Here is a 17080-nt window from a genome sequence, read left to right as displayed (position 1 = left end):
ATTCTGTTGGGATTTAACTAATTCATGCCAATTTTGCTAATATTTACTAACATAGAGTCCACAAGCAGAAATTCATACAAGTTGGGACATTATGATAGATGGATGGATGGATGGATGGATGGATTGATATATTGATTTTATCCCAAAGTAAACACGGGATAAATACGGCGGTTCTGGGTTCGAGTCCCGCTCTGTGCTGAGTTTGCATGCTCTCCCCGTGTCTGCGTGGGTTCTCTCAGGGTTCTCCGGCTTCCTCCCACCTCTGAAAAGCATGAGCTTCAGGTTGATTGGCCGGTCCCAAATTGGAGTGAGTGTGTGTGTGTGCGTGGTTGTCTGTCTTTGTGTGTGGCTCCGCGGCGCACTTGCGTCGTGCCTGGAGTGTCCCCCGCCTCACACCCTATGCCAGTGGGGATAGGCTCCAGTTCCCCGTGACCCGCTACGGCAGATACAGCGGCAGAAAATGGATGGATGGCTGGAAATGACTGTATATTACCTGCTGTCATACATTCAACATTTCACAACACAGCACAACAGTGAAAGGACACATATTTTTGGGTAGTTTCTGCTCTTGACTTTGAAACAACTGCCTCGTTTTGGCTGCCGAATATAAAACTGAGCCAGTCAAAATTGCATTAGTTAATTCATATATACAGATATATACAGATGTTTATCTGCTTATACAGATAAACATATAAATACACAAGAGACCCTAACCGTAACAGGTACACTAAGAGACAAGATAAATAAACAAGGAACACACAGATGCATGACATAGGACATATAAATATACAGTACAAATAAATACATATGATTGCAATAACATAAACGCAATACACATCTAAACAAACATTCAAATAAAATGTGAGCAAAGATATAAAAAGAAAATGTAAAAGCAGTATGAAAAATGTAAAAACAGAAATATTAAGTAATCTTTAAACTAAACGTAACGGAATACCTTATTGAGAAAATACATTTAATGCCTGATGACTGTTATTTTTAATAAATATACTCTCATTCTGAATTAAACGGCTTTAAAAGCATGATGAGTTGTGTTCAGTCGTTTAAATCACCCTTTTTAATGACTAAAACATTTCAAGAGAGAACAGTAGTTTTTAAAGTCTTGTCCTACTCTTCTATGTTATATGACCTCTGTTGTCCAAGGTCCAGGGTTTCCACTGCTGTGTGTTGCTTCTTGGTGCTACACACGTTTTCAGTGGGGTACAAATCTGGACTGCAGATGGACCGGTCCAGCAGCTGGACTCTTTTACTCTGAAGCTGTTTTATGAACTTGTGTTGGTGACAATTTGAACTGTCCTTGAGTTGAGTGAACATGATTAATGTCCTCAGTTTCGATGGAAACTGCTTAAAATGTCTGCTGATGGTGAAATCCTCACATTTCTAAGAACTACATGTTGAGGAACGTTCTTAACACCTCTGCATCTTGACTGAGTCTTTCAAGGATACTTTTTTCATACTCAACAAATTATCGTCTGTCACCAACAAATCTCTGCCGAGCAGTCCAGTCAGGTCATCAAGAACAATGTTCACCGTCTTTGCATTGTTTCTAGTTTGATTGAATTTTTTTCACATTCTATTTTATTATGTTTTACTTTTTTGGAATCAGGGATGAACCGGATTATAAAGTTAAGAGAAAACTTAAGGGATATATAGTTTTATCATTCATTTATGTGTGTTTACATTTAATTTCAGCATCTATGCATATTTTTTCCTTGGGTGTAGTTTCTGATCCCTCATGTTGAGATTTAAGTTGGTCCAAGTTTTCTAATTTCTGAAAAGAATTGCCTTTAATTAAGGATAGTGAGACAGTTTTTCGTTTTTTAAAAATGTCTGGGAAAAAAACCCATTTAGTCTATGTTTTAATCTTTTACTTTATTGATTACATTTTAAACTCACTGATTTTTTTTTCTCTGAACAATCTTGAAACATGCTTAACCTCAGTTTGAGTGTGAGTGGTTGTTTGTCGTTTTTTGTGTAGCCCTATGATGAACGAGCTTTCCCTCACCATGTGGACAGAGTCAGCTGGGATAGGCTCCAGCCCCCTCATGACCAGGATAAACCGTTAGATAATAAATGAACAGAAATATAAATCTGTTGCAGTGAAAACTCTGAAGTTTCCAATTTTTCTGTGACCTTCTGAATCCCTTTTATATTAAAGCTACCTTGGAGAACAAAATGAAGTCCATCTGATGGTCAAAAGTGGTTCCTCTTGTTCCACCTTGAGGATAAAGTCTTTCTGTACACATATAATAATACTCGAAATGAAACTCACGACACATATCACATAGGATGTTTATTTTTACATAAATGCTATGCTCTCAAACCTTCTGGGAATACTGTTAATGTGGAAACCATACATTGTCTTCGCACAAGTGAAAAGACGTCCTTCCTTCTTCGTAACTTGGTGCCATGAGCATTTCCTTGGAATACAGTTTCCAACAAAGCTCGTGAAATCAGTTGTTTTGATAATATAGTAAACATTTATTTGTTAAGAAATGAACACAATGTTGATATCACATAAATGAATTAACTAATGCAATTTTGACTGGTAGCGTTTTATATTCGGCAGCCAAAACGAGTCTGTTGTTTCAAAGTGAGCAACAGAAACTACCCAAAAATATTGTTAATTTAACTTCAAATAACTATAATTAACCAAGATTATTTCAAGTAACAATTACCATACAAGATGGAAAAAAAAAACTTTCAAGGTTTAATTTTTTTTTTAAATAGATAGATAGATAGATAGATAGATAGATAGATAGATAGATAGATAGATAGATAGATAGATAGATAGATAGATAGATAGATAGATAGATAGATAGATAGATAGATAGATAGATAGATAGATAGATAGATAGATAGATAGATAGATAGATAGATAGATAGATAGATACTTTATTAATCCCGGAGGAAATTGCATTTAATCCCGGAGGAAATTGCATTAAAAAAATACAATCAAATACAATCAATCAATCAAAATACAATCAAAAAAAGATGACAGTGTCTTTTCATTTTTTCAAAAAAAAAAAGTAACAGTGGCTCATTATCCATAATTGGATTAAATTTTGTTAGGTAATTAGAATACATGCACCAACTTGCATCTCAGTTTGTGGGCTCAGAGATGCACCCCAGCAGGCGCTTCCCCTCATGAGGGGCACAGGTGCAAATAATTATGGCTCGGCTCCACATGCGTGTCTCTGTTAACCGTAAGAATGACAAGCATGCGCTATTATACAATTTTCTCTGCTGACAATTTGGCATATTAATGCAGGAAAATGTGTAATTAATAACAGGGGGCAGCATTCCATTCACATGAGCTACTTCCAGGGTCTTTGTATTTTACATGCTGGGTCACTGACATCAAGGTTTACCGGAACGCTGGAGTCATCAACGTCTTGATGATACATCAGAGAGCTGATTGGTTTACATTACACTTAAAATATGGTGTTGAATTTCAACTTTTAACTGTCTTACTTGTTGCAGTGGTTTTGGTGTGACACAGCCCAAAGCAAATTAAACAAATGCAGTTTATTAAATCTGTTATGTGGCTCTAATATAATATTCAGACTGAAATCAGTTTAAACTGCGACTTGACTGCTGCTTCTTTTTGCTGACCCTGCTGCTGATGCTTCCTATGCAAGGCAAGCTCATCAGAAACAAGCCTACTTCAAACCAACGGCGTGTTTTTGTTCTTCGGTCTCCACTCTGTGGCTCCACCTCTGTGAAACAGTTTGATGTCATGAATGCAAAAAAATATTTTTCTTCCTTTTTCCTCCTTGTTCATCATCTGCTCTCTTTATTGGTAGATCACAGATTTCGAACTAATGAAGGTGCATTCCGCCAAATGTCCTGCCCAAGATAAAGAAAATCTCCAATTGAAACTGCATTTTTTCTTTTCGTTTTTCTTCTGCCATGTTTGTTGGCGATATGGAGTTTTAATTTGTTTATTTATCCTTACACTTGCTCAAAAAAAGAAAAAGCTATTTTATTTGTATAGCAGTACAATATCAGGCACTGTGAAATTTGACTTGGGTTATTATGTTTTAAGTTTATTATATACAAACTCCAACAGCTGTGCTTCAGATCTATGCTTGAATGTCTTTATGAGTGTTTGGATTTACACAATAAGAACTGTTTTTATACCATTACTTTTGCAGGGAGACATTACTTAAAATCCTCGTATTGCGTTTTACATTTAATTTCTGTTATTTAGAGACTATGCAAACCTGAATGGTGTGTTTATCCAGTAACAACTTTTTCTTGAATGTGACTGTATGTCTTAAACTGTACACACAAAACAGCCTCCCTCAGTCACGACTGTCTGCTGTGTTCCTCAGCATCAGACAGTTAATCTGCCTGAAGCAGCGTGTCTGCAGCCACCCATATTAATGTTATTGATCATTGTCAACTTTCGGGCCTTCACAGACATCAGATCACAGATACGCTCTATTTTCTTTCTAGTGAAGTTTTATTCTCATTATTCCTGTTCTCTATTCTTCTCCCCAATAACCCGTCTCCGTTATTGCACACAGGCCTTAGAAAGTGACAACTTTGGAGACTGAATCAAACTTTCAATAAAGCCTGTGCTGCTGTGGGGTTTGACAAGCGAGGTGGCCAGAGTGAGACCATAGGATGGTATCTCGGTTCCACAAAGATAAATAGTTCATGCTGCTGACATCACCATTTTATTGCTTTTGTCTCTGTACATCTGTCTACAAAGCCTGTCTGTCAGTCCAAGAACTAGGAGTTTATAGGGAAGATGGCGATGGAAGATGGAAGATAGTGAGTTTAGGTGGACACTTGTGTATGGAGTTATATGTTCTGCCTGTGTCTGCATGGGTTCTCCCTGGGTTCTCCAGTGTCCTCCCATCAATACATACAATAAAGGTCAATCGAATCTTAATGGACTCTAAACATGAGTGTGAACGGCTGTTTGTCTTTCTGTGGGTCGCCCACTGAAATGACAACTCATCCAGGGTTTATGAATGCAGTGTGAATTTTTTAAACGACAAAGCATTGTGTAATCATCCTGCATTTTTCTCTTTCAAATTGCCTCATTACACATTTATGATATTACCTCTGGAAGGTGGAATGTGTGATGTTGTTCCTCTCTGGAGTTCAACTTTCATATTTCCATTTAAACCAATATTAGGTCTCAGTGCAATTAAGCCAACCCTGAAGTTCAGACTACTGTCAAAATAGTCAGCTCATAGTCAGAGAAATTATTCGGGAAATATAAAGCAGATGTAAATATGGAACTCGATCCTCTTCAAAATGTCACCGCATTTCAAAGGTCTGTTAAAATGTTTTTGTGTGCACCGATGCATATATAGTTCTATATGTAAACCACAGGGAATTCAAGCTGAATGTGAAAGCCCTTGAGATGTTAATGGAATCCTTGTCAGCAGTAAAGATGATGGTCAAGGTCTCCCAGCAATGGAGTGTGGCATTGTGCACAAATGGAAGGTGGAAGGGCATTCATGAAGTCTTTAAGATACAGATTATAGTTGTTGTTTTTTAATAAATGATACCAGTGTTGAATGTTGAACCAGAAGTTATTCTGAACTATATTAAACCTGACATGACTTCTTTGTTTTGCTTCTCTATTTCCCAACTAAAACTAAACTAAAGGCTGAAAAACATGCATGGGTTTTGGCATAGCAGGAAGTTGTAAGGTAAATGTATGGAATTGTAAAAATAGGAATGACGGGAATTTAACATCAGAAATGCAGATTAGTTGGATTTTATATATATACTTTATAATTCAGGACATGAAAATTGTAAGTTTAAGTTCAACCAGTATCACATTACACATGAATGATTTCATGTTTATCATCACAGCAACAGAACGTGGAGTAGTTTGAGTTCAGTGTTTCGGTTCTGATCTCCATAAATGTGTTTGCACAGTTTTCAGGAGGTGATGACTGAAGTTCTATGCGTCCTCCATACAAGAGTCCAATGCTAATCGGTTGAAGAAAATGAAGCACTGCATGTACTGAGTCTATTGAATTACAGCAGCTCACAGGCTCCATTCCATCTCTGTTGAATAAATGCATTCAGTTAAATATATTCTATCGCCTCACCTGTTGAACATTTGTTTTCTTCCGCATGTTGCTTTTAGAAATCCATTGCCAGCTGAACCATAAGGCATCAAATCAGCTAATGATTTTCCTTTTTTTTTTTTTTTTTTCTAATATCATCTCATTCAGCATGACTGGTAGTTCATTGAATAGTTTTGTACAAACTAATTCAGAAGCAGTGAAAATCAGAAAAAAATAACCTATCTGAAGGCTGTGGAGAGCAGGCTGAGATCGTACCTGTGTGCTCAGTGAAGCCATCCTTTCATTAATGACATTAATTACCACCGTCTGTCTGGGAACACACCGCGGGCATTAGCATGTAGCGGCACATGGCAAATTCTCTGTGGTGTTGATGTATACTGTCGTGTGTGTACGTACGCAGTCATAAAGGCACACTCCCATGCACACGCGTATACACACACACACACACACACACACACACCCACCTGCAATCACATGTTCTGAACCTGGCAGTTAGCATTATTGAACAGGACAGCTCCATATATAATCTGCATCATGATATCATTTGGTTGACAGTGGGTGTAGAGCAGGGACCACCTGCTTGCATTTCTAATTTCTGGTATGTGTGCTGGGACCAGGTGGTTTTATATGTGTGTGTGTGTGTGTGTGTGTGTGTGTGTGTGTGTGTGTGTGTGTGTGTGTGTGTGTGTGTGTGTGTGTGTGTGCGCGTGCGTGCGTGTGTGTGATGGGGGATCTCAACAGAGTTAGAAAACTCCCTTCTCTAATTATCATATGCATCATTATAATTTAGGAACACATTGTGGGTAATTTCTGCTTTTTTCCCTGACATTTTTCTTGGCTGTGCAGTTTGCATGTTGACATCATTACTCTGACTTTTCTCTCTCGTCCTTGAACCCCACATCCAGAAGAAGTTAGCATTAGTCCTGTGGATTGTTCCCAAGGATTTGTGCCTGAAGGGCAAATACAGGAAGCTGTGCAATTCCACCGAGGGCACCTCCTGGCAGCAGGAGTGCTGTGCACCCTCATGGGTCCAGCTGACGCTTCCCTCCAACCAAATGTACTGTAGATACAGCGGAGAGCTGTTCCGACGGATAACGACTGAACCCTGGAGAGACATGCGTTCTGGAGCCCTTAATGAAAGACTTGTGCCCCATTGAGCCTTGTAATGAATATTCTGACATTGAAAATCACAGCGGAGGGAACACTTGATTCCTATGAGGGAGTTTAAGTTGCCAACACATTTGGAAAGTAAAATCTGAAAGTCGAGATAGAAGTGGAAATGTTTAGTTGTGTATTTTAATTGGTTACTTTGGTATTCATGTACCTGCATGTCCCCATCACAGAGAGGTGTTAGAATGCCTTACTTCAGGCTCTTTATTCAGCTTTGTCCAGCTCGTCTGATACCTGTTCAGCTTTCATCCCGACTAATGGAAATGTCAAAAACACTGTAGAAGAGCTGGACTGCCCATTCTCCTCAGAGACCAAAAGATGTGAAGCAGAGATTTCTGCCAAGCCTTGTCAAGGATACACACACAGGCGCAGAGCTCCACAGTATTATGACTGATAAGAGCTTTTGTAGATTTTGGTAATGATGTCCCTGAATACCAAGTGGGCTGCATCTAAAGAGACCCACAGGAATTAATAAAAATGTCTCCCATTTCACGGATTCTGAGGTTTCCTGCTTTTGAGAGATCACTGAAGGAAATCAGTGTCTCTGGTGTCTTAGAATTTGTTAAGCCTTTTTGGAATCCCAGATTCCCATTCCCATTCCATTATCTTGGTCTTTTACTTTCTTTCTTCTTCATTTCACTCATTCATTTTGTCCTGTGGGTCACTTTCTTTTTCTTTACCTTGCTCCATTTCCAACTTCATTTTCTTACTATTCCAATGCCCTCTCTGTGCTCAGTACTTTCACCTCTCCGCTTTGATCGACATGTTCTTTTTTGTACATCTCTCTCTCTCTCTCTCTCTCTCTCTCTCTCTCTCTCTCTCTCTCTCTCTCTCTCTCTCTCTCTCTCTCTCTCTCTCTCTCTCTCTCTCTCTCTCTCTCTCTCTCTTCAGTATCACTGTGATCACTTCTCACTCTTTTGCATGGACAGGTGGTCGAGCAGCTGGCCTATGATGCCCACATGTGACAGGAATCACAGAGGAGCTGTTCGGTGGGTCTGTATAGTTTACCGTGGCGTAGGTCGACCCCATCTGTAGCTGAGCAGGATGACCTGTGTTGCCGTCAGCACCCACTGGGACTATAGCATAAAGGACAACTCCAACACCTGTACATACTGTGGCCCTCACAGGTCAGTATATCTGCCAGACAGAGGGAGAGGGTCCATGAAAAGGGATTAAACCATGTAGGCCGTTATATTAACATTATGTTAATATGGATTTCTATTGGTCACTTTTGTACAACATTAAGTCACCACCTATATTAACATCTCTTCAGTCCTACCGATGTCCACGCTGCTGCTCTGTAACTGTTGTGATATGCAAATGTGTGACAAAAAAAGCAAAGTACAAAAAAATAAGCTGAATTTTAAGGCAAAGAAAATGATTAAATTATCTGTCCATGGAACAAAACTTTGGTTCAGTTTAGTTAGAAGAATATTAAGACTAAAAAAGAAGACAGAATAGCAACCTAATAAGCTGTTTCCAGATCTAAGATCTTTTAAAGTCGGCAAGGACAGGACAATTTGCAGTGGCAGATTCTACCAATTGGCGGCAAGACTTTTTTTTTTTTTAAAGACCCTGATGTGATATTTGGCGACACAAATGAACAGAATGAGATGATATAATCTGTGACACTTCTTTGAAAGACCTCTCTTTCACCCTTCCTTTTGTGGTTCCAAATTGAACACATTATTGCGGCCAAACCTTTTAGATTCCATTGCGTTCAGTTCTTTAGAAGACGTCGTCTCTAAGCTGCAACCTCCCTCAATTTTCAGCAAAGTGTCTAAAAATTATCTTGTCACACACGCGAAACATTTCATCTGGAGAGAATAGTTCGTTGCAATAAAGATTACGGTGCTATCCTCTTTACAGAATGTCAGTTTGACAGCTCAGCATTGATCTGATTCTTGTGGAACAACAGGTGCTGCCACAATTTGGACTTGTTCTTTCATGTCGCAGCCACGGAGACGCTCTCTGTTGTCCGCAAAACCTGAAAGGTAAATGCTGACAGATCAGCTGAACTGAGAGACACACAGCGGTAATCACACAGTGCACTGGTAAATTGTGATGGTTCAATTCTCATGCTGATTATCTCAATCAGAGCACAAAATGCCACTGCTTTTCAAAAGATGCAACACACACTCCACAACATGTGTGTACACACCCACGCCGGCAGTAAACAGAAACTGCACACCCACAATTACAACCTCCTCTACCTGACACAGCTCCATGTTTCTCGGATAATCAGACAAAGACTGGATAATCCTGACAGAAATCCGTTTCATTCCCTCAGCCCTCTGCACATTCTCATTTTGCAATATCGTTTTCAGTCAATACCCCAACAATGAAAAGCATTCAAGGATTTAAAATTCCTACTCTAGAATTGGGCCTTTGGGGTAAATTTTTATGGCTTTCTAGAAACTTTATTCTCAACTTTCCTGATTCAGTAACAACAATTAATTTGCCCCCTGTGACTGTGGCGCATAAATATGCATGTGAATGGAGAACACAGGTAATACTAGAGCTCCTGGGTGTTCATTCCTCTCTAATGTCAAACTGAGTGGTAGCAATCATGCTAAGCGCTGAACGAAGGCTGCATCTCACTCTCTTGTTCACTTCAAGCTCACAACGGTCAAGAGGCACACATTACAAATACACGTTAAGATGTGTTCACATGCAGCACAAACAACATATGGGAATAAAACAGTAAAAAGAATGCACAGGTTTATGCCTTTTTTATTTGTCTCAAGCTGTCAACCTTTCCTGCATGGTATCCTCTCCTTGTTTTGCTTCAGTCGTTTCATGCAAGACTAACGGACAACAAACGCATGGTGCTGCCACTAGAGTACAATGTGTTACAACGTTCAGCTATATTCTCGATACTCGTCATAACAATTCGCTCACTGGAAACTGATAACAGACAGCCATGACATTTAAAGTCTTGTTATTCTTCGACCTTGCGTCTGCCTTTCTCACAATCTCAAATGAGACTGGTTTCATTCATGCTAGGATATAATAGCTTACATTGTTCTTCACCTTGTGCATCTTCTTTTCCCAATCCCAAGCGGCAAACACAGAACACGTCACGTCCGTGGTAGAATCGAGAGAAGTTTTTTCTTTCTTTCTCTTGTCCGTTGCTGGTAACGTTGTAAACACTTCATATTTCTCCCGCTGAGTTTTGCAGATTGAAATCCATTTGATCTCAGTGCAAAGAGCGACTTGCATATTTCATTCCATGCAACTTAACAGCTCTTTTCCCCGTGCTTTAGATAGAGAAAACCTGAAAGGGTGCCTCTTTCTCAGTACTCCTTGCTCTTTTATTCAGTTCATATTCTTGCACTTTGTAGGCATAAAAACTCAGAGAGCACTGCTCCCTGAGATGAAATGTACAACTTTACTCTATTTGCAGTAAACACAAACTTTTTCCGTATGACTTTTGCTATTTCAACCTTCTGAGTGTAATCCATGTTGTTGCATGATGTGTTTTATACAATATTTTTGCACCGATAAGGTAAGATGGTGGGCATCACACTTCTATGCATCCCAAAGGAAGACCTACAGCGGAGCCCTAAGGACGCCAGCAATGACAGGGAGCTATTACAAAGGATAGAGAGTAAGCCTAAAGGGCTTGTGTGTGTGTGTGTGTGTGTGTGTGTGTGTGTGTGTGTGTGTGTGTGTGTGTGTGTGTGTGTGTGTGTGTGTGTGTGTGTGTGTGTGTGTGTGTGTGTGCCTTTGTCTCTCCATTCGTCTCTGGGGACGCTGTCTGAAAGGTCACACAGACTTTATCTTTGATCTGTGATTCTCTGTTGAAAAACCCTTGAAGCAACAGCATCTGCTTCCTGACTCTGCCTCTTTAGAGTTTTTATTTAATAAGCGAGCTGGGCTTGCCACTCTTCACCTTCACCTATCCACATTTTTCATTGTTTTTCTTTTTTGTTTCTCCAGGTCCTTTGTATCTCCATCAGCTGCCACATGCTCCAACCCATGCTGTCCTTCCATTGCTCAGGTTCAGTTTCGCCATCAGTTATTTTTAGTGCAGTAAAAGTAAAAAAACAAGGTAAACATCAAAAGAGAGATAAATTATTGCTGTCAAAACCAAAACAAAATTTGTTTCTCTTCATAGACTTTGTAGCTTCTGCACCTGGAAGTGAAGCCGTAGGTCAGGAGACTTTCAGCAGTTGTCCTGTCGAATTTGGTGAGGTGAACCATTGAACAATTGCTTTCTTGAGTTTCTAAAGAGGGTGGAGCCGGTGCTGCACGTGATGTTCATAGTCAAGGTTTTGTTATTAGGTAGGTGAACTTCACACTGACTCTCTTCATCGCAGTTCCATCGATGAACGCTGGTGTTCAGCCCTCCTGAAGTCGTCCACCATCTTTTCGCTTCTTGTACGCGATAAGGGTGCAGTTGTGTAATCTGCAACATGTCCAGCTCCAGCTCCACCTCCATCCTATGCTCCTTGTTGCTTTTGCCCTGATGAGTTATGTCAGCAACTAACTCAATAATGTGGTTGTTGCAGTCTTGAGGGAGCAGGCTTAATGGCCGAGGACTTAGGAAACAACTTTGGGCTCAGCCTGTGGTCAAGGTGCTGTTTTTTTAGATGCAGCTGTCCATCTTGACTGTCTGCTGCTGCTGTCCAACCTTCACCTGTCTCATCTTTTCAATCAGCTGATGTGGAATGATGGTATAGAAATGACCTGAAATGTAAGATCCTGACACGGTTATGCCAATAATTTCTCAAACAGCAGGTAAAAGTTTGACTTATGTTTTGACTTTATTTTTAATCAACCATCGAGTTTTTTGTTAATGATTGGAAATGAAACAGGTTTCTCCTAGAAGATAAGATGATGTTTCTCCAGACATTATGGTGAAAAAAATGTCTCAGCTTTAATTTACATTTAAATAATAATTGAAAACCCTTTATTGGCTATTACAGGAATCAAATGCTTCCTATAATTATTGAGCAGCACTGGTATTATTTAGCTCCAACTCTTTCTCATTGGAAGGTCTCTGTCATCACCCTGATCTTCAGATCTCCACCTAGATTGTCAATTGGATCAAGTCAGGACTCTTGGCTGGGCCTCTGCAAAACAATGTTTTGTCCCCTAACCATTTTTTTTTTACCATTTCTGCTGTTTGTTTTGTGTTGTTGTCATGCTGAAATGACCACTATTGCCTAAGGCCAAGGTTCTCTGCAGACTGCCTGATGTTTTTGTTGAGAGCCTTGATGTATTGCTCTTTTTTCATGATGCTGTTTACTGCAGTTTGGTTCCCTAGTCCATTGGGTGAGACACCCACACCCCAAAGCATTAGGTTTCTACCACCATGTTTGACAGTGGGGATGGTGTTCTTAGAGTTGAAGGTTACTCCAGAAGAGCCCACATACACCAGGGTGACCTCAGGGATGATCCTTAAATTATTTTTCACCTCTCTCACTATCCTCCTGGCCAGCACTGGTGTCACTTTTGGATTCCAACCACAGATTTTCTACAGTGGGGATGCTTTTTTTTAAATAATACTTTGCATTGCATCCAGTGGATCTTTAAGATCATTCAAATATAGCCATGTAGCCTTTTCATGAGCAGACAGAATGTGCAGCTGCAGGTCCTCAGTGATTTCCTTTGTCTTAACTGTCCACAAACCGACTGTAGAGAGCTGCTGTTTTTCACCTGTTGGGTAGATTAAAACAGCTGTCCCCCGTGAATCATAGGTTATTAGGGTGATTTAGAACAGCTTGGAACATTTGGAATGGTAGAGAACTTTTGACTTTCCCTTAGACTGTGACAGTGTGCAAAGGGTAGGAATAATTTTGGATATACCACTTGTTCTTCAAATGTAAATTAAAGCTGAGACTTTTTTTTTTTCCACAATGATATTTCTTGTAAATCATCTTCTAATCTTCTGGGAAAAGCCTGTGATATTTCCAATCAAGAAAGAACTTGTGAGTTTAATTAAAGTCAAAATTTCATACTTAACTGGAGGTATTCTGCTCCAAGTTGAATGTGTTGTGGGGTGCAGTGGGGTGCGTCCTGATTAATCCTGTAATTGAACTGAAAGGTGTCCAGTGTGCAGGGAAACAGTCATATGCACATCCAACCACTTGACACATTTGTTTACTTTGTGTCAGAGCTACATGGCAGGAGTCATCAATGCAGCGATTTAGACTCTCAGTAGTGATTGGACTGATTGGCGCATCTGTTGCTATTGTGGACTCCTGAAGGTAGGTAATGCCATATGTTGCTGCATCTCTGAAGATGTCCCACTTTTGTTTCAAAATAGTCCTGCAGTCGTGTGGCCATGTTTTGTTCTTTATGCCATCTGGTCACAGGTGCCAATATGAGGGAACAGGGCTGCTTTATAACATCTGTGGTGTTTATCCATACACAGGGTCTGGTAACCATCTCCTCTGGTTGTAACAGTCACATTAACCAGTTAGCAAAGCCACATACATATACATACATAGCCACATACATAGTTCCAACTTTTTTTTGCTGAGCTGCTTGTCTTCCATCCCTTTCCTCCACCATAAATATGATTTTTGAGGAGCTGCTGTTGGGCAAATCCTCAAAGAGCTGCAAAAACCAAAGGTCAACTTAATCTTTTTTTCAGGTGATGCATGTGAAGAACATCTGCAGATCCATGTACAGCACAGCAACACTTTTAATAGTTCCGAAACACAATCAGTAAGTTGCAGACTGATTTATGAATGATGTCTCTTCTGTTCATAATAATGTAAAAGTTTAAAACAGCAAAAACATACAAATATAACAACGTCAGACACCATAATCTCTGTGGTGTGTTTTCAAAGTTATTTTGTAGAAGTTTTATGCAGCAAATACACTCTTGGAATTGGAAAAGTAATGCTGCATTAACTTAGTAAAGCTCTCTTCACTTTAAGAGTGACACTGCATGTTCCTCAGGCCTGTGCAGCATATTGGCTGGTACAAAATGGCCACGGAGGTACAGCTTGATGAATTATGAGCAAACAGAATATTGAGGCTTTATCCTCTGTGCTTGAAAGCTCTGATTTGTTTTAGCCAGCTAAACAATCCATTTAACACTGTAGGGCCGCCTTTGTTCAACCACACCTGCTTGGATGTGAAATTTAGACCCAGCATGACTGATGGCACCGGCTAATGCTCAAATCACAAACTTGCCGCCTTTGTGCATGAGAATGAAGGTGGTGCTTTGAGTCTATTGAATGTAAAATGATGTGTGGTGGAGTTTGTGTGCGCACACATGAGCCAAAGCAGGCTGTAGGGCAGAAGCACACTCCACTCTATCATTGTTTCTCTTTTATGTGAAGTGTGGAACAGAGCTTGGCATTTCCCATTTATCACTGAAGGTACAGCACAAATATCTGCGAATAAGTGTCTACAGGAAGACTGCACAGAAAGGCAAGATGTCTGATAGTTACACAGAACGAGTGATTTTTACCTGCTAGTGAAAGGCTTATTTCCATACTGGAGGCGCCCTGAGAATGGAGTGCAAGCCTGGCAAAGTTGCAAGACATTGTCTATCTCCCCTGTGTCATCTGGGTCCAGTCCATTCATGGAAACACCAGGGAGAGGATTTCTGGTCTCTTCCACAAGATACCTGCATGATGAGTCTGAGGCCCAATCCCGTTCCCCTCCTTGGTCCTTATTCCTCTGTTCTGTACGTAGGAATAATCCGCTGTTTCTTCAGCAGATTAAGAGATAGTGGCCATCTAACCCTCCAGATGACTTTCTAAAAGAAGCATTTGCATTCCGACTTCCAAATAAAGTGGCAGAAGAAAATCCCAGCACGCACTGCAAACAGAGGCAATGTAAATGAAAAATGACTTCAGCTTGATAGTTACTGCTCCAGTAAAAGAAAAGCACTAATGTAATGTCTTCCCAAATAACATGCAAAAATGTAGATACATGTGCAATTACAACGTTGTAACGTGCACATTTAAAAAAAATCAGTATTTTTTTTGTTTTTTTTATCCATTTTGAGTCATTTTTTCCTAGTTTCTGTCCTGCAAATTAGGTCATATTTTCTCATCTTCCTCAGGGTAGCTGCAAAAGACTTGTATAGAACTCTGTTTTTAAGGGATGCCTGAGTAAACCAAGCGACTGATCCAATTTCTAGCAGAGATTAAATCTGCTGGGAAATCTGAGAGCGAGTGACCTGACAGTTCTAGTTGTTTGCTTATGTTATTGTATGTGATAATTATCTACAGATTATGCAATGAGTGGGTACCCATCTCCTAGATAAAAAATTTAGGCACTACTGGTCATAATTCTCTTTTTGGGGGGGCATGCAAATCAATGGGAAGGTTTAAACAAGAAACTGCATTGGTCCATAATATTTGAGTTAGTACAAGGCCTCTCCTCCGGCAACATTATTTTGTGGGTTGGGGAGTGAGAATTTTGGGAAACCCCAAGTATGTGCTGCATATGTTTTGTCTAATAATCCGGCCTCAAGGTTTCAACCGTCTTTGTTGCAAACAATTAATAGATGTACTACTTCATGCACACAAGCGATCACGCAGGCCAGAGATAAGTCCGCGGAGCAGCATTAGCTGATAACCTTTCACTGTCAGAATGTCCTTTCCACTGGGGATCAGCTCTCCAGTTGGATTAGGTTTTTGTCTTCTGATAGAGAATTATCTTTACTGAAGCCCACTCCTCATTCTGGGTGCTCAGACTTCACAATTAAAGTAAATGCACCAAATAAGCGACCTTGTCACTGTTTTCAGCGCCGCAGTTCTTTTAATTTCAACTGATAGCTACACAGACTAAAAGGAAAACTGTTTAACCTTACATAATTTTATTCTGAACCCTCATTAGTACAATCATTTACTATCCTATTGCATGACTTCTCTTTTTATTGGAGCCCTTTATGTGTCCCTCAACATCTTCCTCATCTTTCTACTCTCTGCCCCATCTCTCTCTGGCTCATTCATTTGATAATTTACTGAGATGTAGTGACTCAAACAACACATTTAGAGTAATTCTAAGTGTGAATCTGGCTGCAGTGATCTGACAGCCTGGGCTAAGGCGCTCTTAAACATTTACATGCCACAAAATGTGGACCTTTTAACCTGCAGTGAGGACAATTCAGAGAGATAGCAGCAGTTTTACATCCTGTGTTCTGTATTTTAATGTGCAATCATTTTATTGAGATGTTTTACTAAGTTTTCTTGGTAAAATGTAATGAAGCCATAGCTTTGTAACCTTTTCAACACTGCAGGCTTGATATTTCACATCTGGTTTCATCACCATTGCCCGCTTAATGTTTTCAGTGGCGTTGTTAAGGCATTTTGTGTAGCCACAGAGTGGTTTCACTCATTCATTCAGTATTTTTCATACCTAATTTGGAGTTAGCCATTAAACAGCCATTTAGGTGTGTTACTGGGATAAGACACCCTACCTGTGCTGAGTGGCCACTCTGCAGACTTTACAAACACTGAATTGAAGAATTGCAATGGTTTTTTTTTTTTGTACCCTGCGTTCTCCCTCTTCCATGATGCTCGTTGCCATCGGCCATGGAGGAAATTTGCGGCTCACTATGCTTTATGCCACTCAGATGACAATGTCCTCTCCTGCAACATTGCTCTGTGTTTTCCATCTCTCATGGTCGTGAGTCTGTTGTTTTCCCCCCTCTTCAGTTGTCTGAAATGATAGAGATGGAAAATGTCTTGTTTATTTTCTACAGAGAAAGTGATTCCATCAAGGCCTTGTCCTTTTCCAGAGCAGAACCAGATCGCTGATGTGGTTTCCATTTGTGTCTCATGTTTTTTGGCTAATACTTCTAATCAGAGTCCATTTGTGTCACGGCAGTATGTGCGGTTGCCTGCATCTTTTCA

Source organism: Antennarius striatus, chromosome 23 (assembly GCF_040054535.1).
Source record: "Antennarius striatus isolate MH-2024 chromosome 23, ASM4005453v1, whole genome shotgun sequence".
Lineage (NCBI taxonomy): Eukaryota > Metazoa > Chordata > Actinopteri > Lophiiformes > Antennariidae > Antennarius > Antennarius striatus.
The sequence above is the reverse complement of the archived record's forward strand: the minus strand, read 5'-3'. Positions refer to the sequence as shown.